Raw genomic sequence first — 10,859 nt, forward strand, 5'->3', positions numbered from 1 at the left:
TAATAAAAAGAAGAAGAAGAAAAAGAAGTTGTCGCATGCTTCCATTCTTGTAGTCTACTCATCAGCATCATGTTTAGTTGCTTTCGTTTCTGGCAGTGGTTTAATTTTGATAGCAATGAACACTTGGACACTTCTCTATTGTTATCCACGGGGGATGTCACTGCAAAGTGTATTGCCATAGTAATTGCTAATAAAGCAAATAATATACTGAATTATTTGTTTAATTAAGTAGTGAAAGTATTCTTTAAGTTGCAACATGCACCGATAATAGACATAATTTCGTTCCATTTTGACAACAACTTGGTGTGATTATAATTAAATGGAATCCAATGATGTATATGTGTCCCTGTATGAACACAACTATAGTTTTAATTTCGCAGTTTTCTCTGTTAGAATGGGTGCACCTTTTTGTTTAAAGTCAGTGACTTTGAAAGAGTTCGGACATAAGAAGAACTTTTCTGGATTTCTATTGAGTTGTGGTATGTGTTTTCAAGTTCCTTCAGCTCTTTTTCTCCCAGCGCCCTCACTCCGCGTGGGTATCCAAAACGTCACAACGAGTCAGTGCTTTTCGGTTTAAAGTTTTCACCACAAAAGGTGACGCTCGGAGAAGGATTTGTGAATGAACGCTATTGCTTTTGCCAGCTCAGAGATCATAGGGCCGAGACCACTGCAGATGCGCCCTGCTGAATAGCTGTAATATCAGCTTGATTACAATGAAGGGGTCATTCCAAATCTGCCAGACTCCTATGCCTTTGACAAGGCGAAGAACTTCAGAGACTCCGGAGATGAGCATGTTTTTTTTCTTTTTCTTTTTTCTTTTTGTTATACCATTTCCGTGTCTTTCCCCCGGGAAATATTAGTTATGTCTTCCTGTCCAATGCTACCCGTAATGATTTTGGCATGTTTAGTTAAATGTGCACGTCTGTGATATCGGAAAAAAGGCTATACCGATGTGCCAAACCACCTACTTGCAAGAAGTTACCTATAAGCGGAAAGCGCTGGATATCATTGCAAGTTCGTTTCATTGGTCAAATTACACACTTACTACTCTTTATCATTGGCCAGTCTTAGTTGCAGTCCCTCTTGTCAATATAATAACCTAAAAATGTCCAGTTCGTCCCAAAAGCGCATACACTTTCTGAACTTCGTAACAAAAATAGGGATGTGTTTCAAACTTTAAACAACTCTTTAGTTAATGAAACAGACGTCCAGTAGAGTCACAAATAGTTTTGCATCATCATATAAGTTATCATAACACATAGCCATGACTTTTTGTCTTGGAATTCTTAATGCAATTTTGATTATGACAGTATCGGTTCCTAATGTCTAAACCTGTCCCTTTGTTTGATCCGATTTTCTTTGAGAAGGCAAATGAAGCCTCCTAGCCTTCTCTTCAGCAGAGTGGACACTTTCAAAAATGTTAGGGGGAGATAATTTATAGGTTTTAATTACTGTTTAATCCCTATGATCGTCCTGGCGTAGATAAATCCCTTCTGAATGGAAGTTCTCTCAAAGGCTCCGTCAGGACACCGCCATAGAAGCCCTAATCGAGCTTTCTGCAGCCCTGTTTTACACGCTGGAGTATCCTGCGAACGCAATTAAGGCCCTGTAGATAAAGCTAATTGAATGCTGCCCCTGCCTTTAGAGACCTTGGTTAGTAAAATGGCCTTATTGACAGCCAAAGCTTGGCCATTTATCTTTCTTTCAAATAATTTCTAAGGGCACTGTGGCAGGAACAATAAGACGAGAAACAATTTACAGAGATTAAAACAAACAAACTGATATTTTCATTAGACCCCTTTAATTCGATCTGAACTTCACTGCTGGATTTGTTTCTGGGCAGTATTTAAAGAATGGTCTTGCACCGAATACCATTTAGCGTGATAGTCTGTCACGACGCTAAATATTTCGACAACACTTAATTGTCCAGTTTCTAGTATTCCTGTGACTTCTTGTTGCATTTAAATAGTTTGGAAAAATAACTTGAAGTCTGGAGTCTTCTTCCAAGTTACAAGTAAAGGATTGTTTGGCCTATTTTATATTTGACAGATAAAAACAAGACAGGAACCAAAGAGGCAAGTTTTGAGTTTATGACATAACTTTATATTCTACAATATGCGTAGTGAAATGGTGAATTTATGAAGATATCCCCCGTAAAAGGGCAATTCTATCCTAATCATATATATTATTACTGCACAGTTGAATGCATAGTTGAATCGTACACTTTCAATGAGAAAGGCAACATTTAAAACGGTTTAGTAACATTAACGCAGGATCCTGGAAGGGCTGTATCAAAAACAGATACCACGGTTTTCATTAAACTGGTGTATAAGCACTGCTTATTCAAATTCCAAACATTTACCTACCATGAAATATTACGTTAAGTTGGTCTCGGCGACGAAGCCTCTAATTACATTTCATTTGGATCCCACATCAAACGCATTTTTCCTTAATTGATGTGCGTGTGTCTTGCTGTCAATCACTTCTCAAATAAAAGACAGCATGCTTATATTGCTAATTGTCCACCAAAACAGTAAATGTGATCTTTGGATTCACATGGAAAATGTAAGATTTTACATAACAGTCTATACATTAATACATAAGCTTATGTCGCAATATGTTTTCAAGTCCACCTTTTATAAACGGCAGTCTTTATTGTAGAGCCGGTTACACACATTCAGCTTCACTAGTGTCAATATTTTGGGCCCGTGAATGACACTTGATTTATCTGCATCAAAAATTCATATACATAAAAAAATAAAATAAAATAAAAATAATTACCAAATTCACGCATAATATAAGCCTACACGAATATGTGAAAACTTCCAGAAAGTTTAAATTCCCCCCCCAAAAAATGCATCTTAACACAAACGTAGGAAACAAAAACGTAAAACGAATTACTGAAGTAAAACCTAAAGTAGGCTAACTAACCTAGTAAAATGAAAATTGATCCTAAAAAGGAATTTGAATTAGTTTTCTTTATTTATTATGACAATCAAATATTGATTGTTAAATTAAAAAAATAAAGGTAACTTTTAGGCTCACATTTTACTTACATTTAACATTTTAACACATTCAGCTTTAATGATTTGGTTACGTATACTACGATAGAGTTAAATCTTAGTGTGGATGTGGAATTTTACATATTAATGCATATTAATGACACAATTGTGTGTGCGTCTGTGTATGTGTGCCTGTGTGAAGATCTGTGTTATAGTAATACCAGGGTTAAGAGAGGATTTCCACTGAAAAATATCGACATGAGATTTGATCAAGGAAAAGCCACTTGATCTTAACCCGCCAACACTGTCCGCTCATATATGATATAAAACCGATCTCAGGTGGGTGATACATTTGCCCAGGCAAACCTTTGTGTTTACTACGCTAAAGATGTATGGGACATTTTGTACGAAGAAAGAGAAAACAGGCGGGACCAATGACTGGGCATGGCTATGATCTAGAGATGGTCCTTGAAGAAGTATGGAACACCAAGTTTGACAAAATTATTTGAAAGTCTAAATGGGATATTTTAACTGGTTTTGAATAGGGTTAACACATTTGCAGTATAAGTTGCACAGAACCTTGGTTATATGAATAAGATAAGTTTTTTCCCATTTTAGACAAATTTCTAATTTAGTCACACACACACACACACACACACACACACACACACACATACACACACATAAATGTATAAGTGTACACAGTAAGTGTACAATGGCCGTTCAATCAACAAGGGGCCTCTGAAGAAGAGACTCGTAAGGCATAGATATGTGTGTTCTAATAAAAGGCCCTAATTTCAAGGTGAGAATCTAGCCAATGGTCTTGTCATTGGTAAGCAACTGTGCCATTCAGTCAGCATATCCTGCCAGTCAATCTCCAGGCCTCTGAATGACTCATGACTCGCACAGCGAAACAGAACATTGCACTGTACTCACCTATTAATATGTATAGAAACATTTAGCATTGCATATATCGATGTTGTTGACCACCACACTGGAGGGGAAGTAGGATTCAAACACGGTCGCCTGAACCTCGGGACCGGTCTCTGTCACACCACCTGGGTTTGCACGGTTGCACCTCTAGCTACAGACTGGGACATCTTGTTTGGTTCAGGTACCGTGTTTCGCCTTAAGCATCTGTTACTTGTGGGAAGGCTTGCTGTGCAGCATATGGCAAAAGGAAGAAGGTTGGGGAGGGCTGTCATTTCACAGGCCGGGCCTGTGAGTGTGCTGGATGCTTTGGCATAGGGCTTAACAGTGGGGATTGGAGTCGAGGGTTAGCTAATGGAGCAGACTATGCTGCCACCCCCTGCAAACTGCCAGGATTTGGTGCGTCTATCCAGCTGACTATGGAGAGCTCATATCCCGTAATTAATGAGGTGAATCTTCAGGGGGTGGAGCTCTAGCTTTAGTGAGGAGATTTAGTGCCGCTGTTTTAAGCTGGCATTTAAAATGAGTATGTACGTCCACATTTATGACTATACCGCACTTTATTAGAGGAAATTACAATACATATTTTGGCAACCCATTGTAGGAGATAAACCAATGAGGACTGATCAGATAAGTAGGTTTGGAAACTACACTTGATTGGAAAATAGCGGAATACTTACTTTGGGTGCCTGCAGTAACAAATGATACATTTTCTATGTGAAACATTTTAGTTGTGTATTGACTTGCAGGGTAACATGAGATAGGTTTCTGTTTTCAGATTTGAATATATTCTGTCTAATCTCAAACCTCAATGATGACATCAAATCAAGTGCTTTCACCAAGCACTTAAAATAATTTCCAAATGTTGTTTACAGAGACAGTACTGTACAGTGACAACTGCTTAGCTTCTTGCTTGAGAAACAAACAATACAATACTTCCACAATTTATACTTGTGACATTTTATCAAATATACTGGGAAGTAGATTATTTCTGTGTTCCACTCTACACATATATATTTAAATAATGTACCTGTGGAATACAGGTTTCCTCACAGCTGTGCCCCAAAATCTACCCACTACACAATGCTGATCCTGCTTGGTAAGTCTCAAATCAACCACATGTATTTAACAAGTGATGTATTTTGAAGCATTTCTTATTGCCCAAATCTATCTCTTATTCATATTTCTCCCAGAGAATAGTCAAATAGTCAGAATAGTCAAATAGTCAGAACTGAAGTGTGAAAATCTAGTTCTGATCCTGTGTCCTTTCTTGCATTGTCCCTATCATTTTGTGAATAACACTGTATAAGTTTGCCATCATAAATAAAATGTCACATCACCATTCCAGGCTTTTCTAGTTTTATAAAATAAAAAGCTTACATTATCCTTTATATACTGTCAAAGTTTCACAGCACAGTGAAAACTGAAGTTCATGCACAATTCACCTAATGTAACAATGCAATAGTTTGACTTTTTGAAGATACAATATCTTTTCTAAACGATGCTCACGATATGTGCCCAGTGTCTAGCAAAGGTTTGACAGAAGTGTGTTTTGGCGTATGTGTAAATGTGCACTGCTAATGAAATATTTGGACTGCTTAAGCCAGGGGAAATGGTTTGAGCACATGCTAGCGTACATGTGGTTCTGCGGAAATGGAGTCACTGTCCACTGATCCTGCATCCTGGGCATCGTGTGTATGTACTGCACATGCCAAGTTTGTTTTATACCTCCTACATTCGCCGTTGAGAAAGGGAGAGGCAATGAAATCATACAATCACCCATACCCTAACAATAGCTTAACCAGCTTATATTACATGGTCATTGTTTTCTCTGCATGTGTAGTTTAAATGTTTCTGATTATATAAGCTGTCATAGACATAAATTACATGTTAGACATGTACCTTACTGCATGTGAATCATGTGGTCAACATAAGAAGTTTTTTTGATTTTTGTAACGATGATGTAAGCTTCTTGCATTTTACATTCATCTGGTGTTTAGCCGATGAGACACTTTTTTCAGTGTGTGGTTTAGACATTCCTCCATGTCTGAGTGTTTCGGTGCTCAGTTGGGTGGGATTAAATTCTTACAGAGAGACCTTACAGAGGGGTCTAACAGAGGGAATATACAGCTCTTCATTACAACCTCCTATACCTTCACAGCTGGGATCAGCTGATTTGGAGGAGGGCCTTGGTAAGGCTTGATTTTGTTTGTTTATAATATCAATATCCATTATTCAGAGCTACATTTTGATTGCTAGCTTGCTCTAGCCTCCAAATTCAGATAACAGAAATAAGAAATAACCTGTTGCAACCAAATGCAAAGCCTGAAAAAAAAAACTAGATTACATTTTTTTCAGAAGGAATTGTTTATATATGTCTTCATATATCATATCATATGATACATTACATAAGGACATGCATATTGCAGGCAGCTAGAAAACTCAAAACTTTATATAAAAAATTCAACTGATAATAGGTGTCAGACCATATGTACAGTAGTCAACTTTCCATTTGCAATGTGGCCCCAAAACTTGTGATATAGCCTATTGTATATACACATAAATTCTGTTCATGTAGTGGGCTGTAAAATGTAAAATAACATATTTTTGGTGCAAAAAGAGTAATAGACAATAGCATTTGGCAGATTTTTTGTATGTTAAAAATATCAGATATTATTGTTATTGTTAATGTCCTCCAATGCATGTATGCCTGTATGCCCATTATCTTGACAACTTGCAAATTAAATATTTAATTTATACAGACATAACTGATATACAGATTAGCACATTTAAAAATATCCCATGTGACAGAAGTCATCTGCAGCAAAATTGTTTAAACCTGGAAGAATTAGTCTACCTCTGCACAAAATAAAACCAAAAAAAGTGAGACTTTTAACTGATTTAATATTGTGGTTTATGAAGCCTTAGAACTTTCCATTGATTGAGGAGACTTAATCAAAGCGCAAAATGGCTTAGTCTTTATAGTTACTATATAAGTAACGATGAAGAATACTACTTTACTGAAAGTATAATAAGAATGTATGCTAAGATTTACTTTAGTTGCCAGGAGAAGTTGGCATGAAAGTATGAGCAAGGAAAAGAAGCAGCAACAATGGCTTGCTATCTTTGCACTTGGACACTTATTTTGCCAAGAAAGGGTTTGAATATGGCAGTACAGTTAACAATGTGTTTATGCATTTATAATATCATAGGCACTGGCTGTGTAAACGCATAAGGCTGCATTATTCACTAGGAACAACATGTGATAGATTGTTTCTAGCACACAGGCCTATACAGTCTGTTTTAAGACAGTGCCGTTTGCATACCAGGATGTCTTATTTGTGACTGTAAAGAATGCATGTGACTTGATGCCTGTTTTGGACAATGAAGTTAATGGGCTTAGGCGTCCTGTCACACCAAACAAAACACATGCATGGGTGGAACTTTGTGAATGGCAGTTGCCAATGTAAAACAACCAATTGATAAGCCAATTAATACATGGGATTGAATAGCCGCCGCATGCATGTACTGTATGATAACACACATGTGTAATGAGCCAGCATGCTGGGAATGTTATACCTGTTAAAATATTCCATCATATCCAAACTTTATTTGACCTTTAGACACTTCCTGTCTTAACCCACCCTGTCCACATTGCTTGGTGTCTTTACGATTGTTGGGAAACCTTCAGCTACTGTCAAACACATTTTCAATTGTTTATCTGTACTGAGTCAAGTAAAGATTGAGACAGTGTTCTCGAGAAGCACTTTTCAAACTGGCTACTTTCCAACTGGTATAGAAATCTATACGTACAGATGGGTTTTATACTGAAAATATATCTGAAGTTGAATACAGGTATTAGTATTGTTATCATGCCTTAATTCCAGCTTTCATTTAATCTTTAAAGTTAAAAACAAATAATTACTGGGCCAAGCAACGTGCTGTTGTAATCCTTTTGAGATTGTTGCAATTATTACTATTCTTCATTGTTTTTCTACCCTACAAGTTTCTGGATCTTAGAAAACCAAAGGCGGAGAGGTATCAAATTTTATAGACAGCTTGCAAATGCTACCACTACTCAGTCACCAAAGCCTGTTTCACGTTTTGGCTAGTATCTAAGAACACAAGTCCTAGAAACATAATCTTTTTGTTGCATACTTTCAGGTAAGGCATATTTGTGCTTTTTTTATTATAACCTTGGCATTCTTTGGCCTAGATTAAAAATGTGTCCATACATTCAGTGAAAATATAAAGACGGCTAACTCCTCCTACTTGGCCCACATTCAAAATCCTTCCATTTCAAGATTCATCATAGTCAGGTGTTTTGTGTCAGTCATTACATCCTGACACATGATACACTAGACTGTGCAGTGTGTTAATTGCCATTGAGGCTATTTTTTCTGCCATAAAAGTAGCTGGATCTGTGAAACTGGAAGGAGTAGAACAATCAGATTTGGTATATAGCTTGCAAACGTCAATCTCTACTCAGTCACCTAAGCCAGTCTTCACTGACCACATGCTGGTGCTATAACAAGGTGTGTTAAGCTTTGGCCTGTATCTCATGAACCTTAAGGCTTAGAAACATGATCTTTTTTGGCAGATTCTGTGAGTCATGCAGAATCCAAAGCATGCACTGTTTATGATTTCTGCCATATTGAACTTTTCAAAATGTAGCAATTTTTGAAAAAACTTTTTTTTTTCAAACTCCTACACTGGTAGACCAATTGTCACGATTTTTGGGATTCTGCGTTTTTAATTGCTGAAGATGAAAACTTATCAAAAGATTTTTTTCTACTCAAAAGTGTTTTGCCCTACCGCTGACAAATTTTATGGCAAACACACATAAACAGGAAGTGAGGCTTAAATCCTGAAGGCCGCATAGGAATGGAATGGAACTTTCACAAATATTTGGCTCATTGCCACAAAGGATTTTTACCACAATGTTTCATGCTTGATAGTGCCACCTTCAGGCAAAGAACATTTTGTGCATTTGACCACAACTTCGGCATTCTTTGGCCTTGATTTAAAAAGTTGTGTCTATACATTAAGTAAAGAGGTTCTGAATAAGATTCGCACAAATGGTTAATTTCTGTTATATGTAATTTTCTTTAAATATTGCATTCCATGATCAAAATGAATTCCTCCAAGACCTTTCTGACCCTAATGCTAATGAAATGTTGTCAACAGAATATTTGTAATCCAAAGCGTTTGGCCTCAACGCACTTTCAAAATGAGTGGTGAATTTGAGTAAAAATTACGTTATGTGTAACCTCTGAATAATGCATACCACCTGGATTAAACTTACATTCCTACGTTTGTCTGAAGTCCACAAAGCACAAAGAGTAGGCCTTTATAGATGCACCATCAGATGAAACGTGCGCTATTTAATTAAAAAAAATTTTTTTTTACTCTTACCTCCTCAGCTACTTGGACCACATTCAAAATCATTTAATCAGATCATTCTGTCAAAAAGATTCATCAGTCAGGTGTTTTGTGTCATTGATTAGGCTACATCCTGACAAATGATAGGCTACAGTAGACTGCAATTGTGCACCATTTGCCCAGTGCTGCTCGGACCCCATAAATAGCCGGTTGTGGCGTTATTTAACTGTTTTTAGTTGCTATGGGCCTGTAAGGCGGCAATCCAGAGCTAAAATCTAAGATGGCACAATATCTATACAACCGAATAACAGTTGCGCATATAGGCCTACTGCTAATGAAAGCACTGTAATTCAGAAATGTAATTAACTCACCCGAAATCATGATTTAACAATCATATATTTATTTTTTAAGGCTATGATTAAAAAATATTTTTGGCTAATTATGGTTAAGCACAACTTTAAGTTCAGGAAAGGGTCATTTCGGGAGCACGTCCTCTATCATGTCCTCTAGTTTAAGGAGAGCTTTAGATGACAGGTAAAAACCTGCAGAAGTCAACTCCAGAAGTCAACTCTGTGACCCACCGAACACACATATTCATAGCAGTTTAAACAAACACTCTTCGCTTTTACATCCCATTTTACAGGCTCTGTATTAACAGCATTCGCGGCACATTGAATTTGTTGGTTTGATTCTTAAATTGTGCTCTAAAGGTTTTGTCGTTCTCAGGTCTCCTATCATTAAAGTTATGTTCGACCAAGAAAAATACTTTCAATATCATGTTTTTAAATATTTTTGGCAGCGCATGCAAAAGCTGCTTCCCCACTTCTGTTAAACTTATCTTATTGGCTGTTTAAACGTTCATTCTACAGTATGTGTGCCGCTGTGTGTCCTCAATTCTTCATTTCCTCTTATGTGCAGTCGCATTGTGTATCCGAGGTCAGTCATCCTAACAGTTTTGGCCACAATAGGTTAAACGCTTTGTGACCACATAAAAAGCCAAGTCACCGTCATTCAAACGCTTTTCTTCTTTTGCAATTCCAATCTGTTCCGTTCAAGTTTAAAGTAATCGTGTGCGTGACAATTTTTGATAAGCTATATCGTTCTAAGCGTTATTGTACTCAATAACTTTGTGATTCGACTACTCAGAACTATAGGCTACCTCCTGTACCAGCAGGTTTATTATTTGGCTACCAGTCCCTGCGTTTTATGAACATTTACGGTTAGGAAGCAGAGCATGCAATCATAAAAATGTTAGCCATAATCTTTAATAAATTACCCTGTTTAAGTAGGCTACACATTAAACTTCGTGTCCGTTCTAATTAGGCTGTATAACCTATTTACGCAGTTATACAGCCAATCGGACATTGAAGTAGGCCTATGCATTTATATGACCAGTTTTGTCTTCATTTAAACAAGCCCGACATTTCCGTAAATCTGAATGAATGACATTTTTTTTCGTTTCATTGATCAATATTCAATAAAGAACTTGAGGAAGGGAGAAGGGGGCGGAAGGAAATTTTTCCCATGGGTACTTTTTTTTAAAGT

The sequence above is a fragment of the Anguilla rostrata genome, chromosome 4, assembly GCF_018555375.3.
Source record: "Anguilla rostrata isolate EN2019 chromosome 4, ASM1855537v3, whole genome shotgun sequence".
Lineage (NCBI taxonomy): Eukaryota > Metazoa > Chordata > Actinopteri > Anguilliformes > Anguillidae > Anguilla > Anguilla rostrata.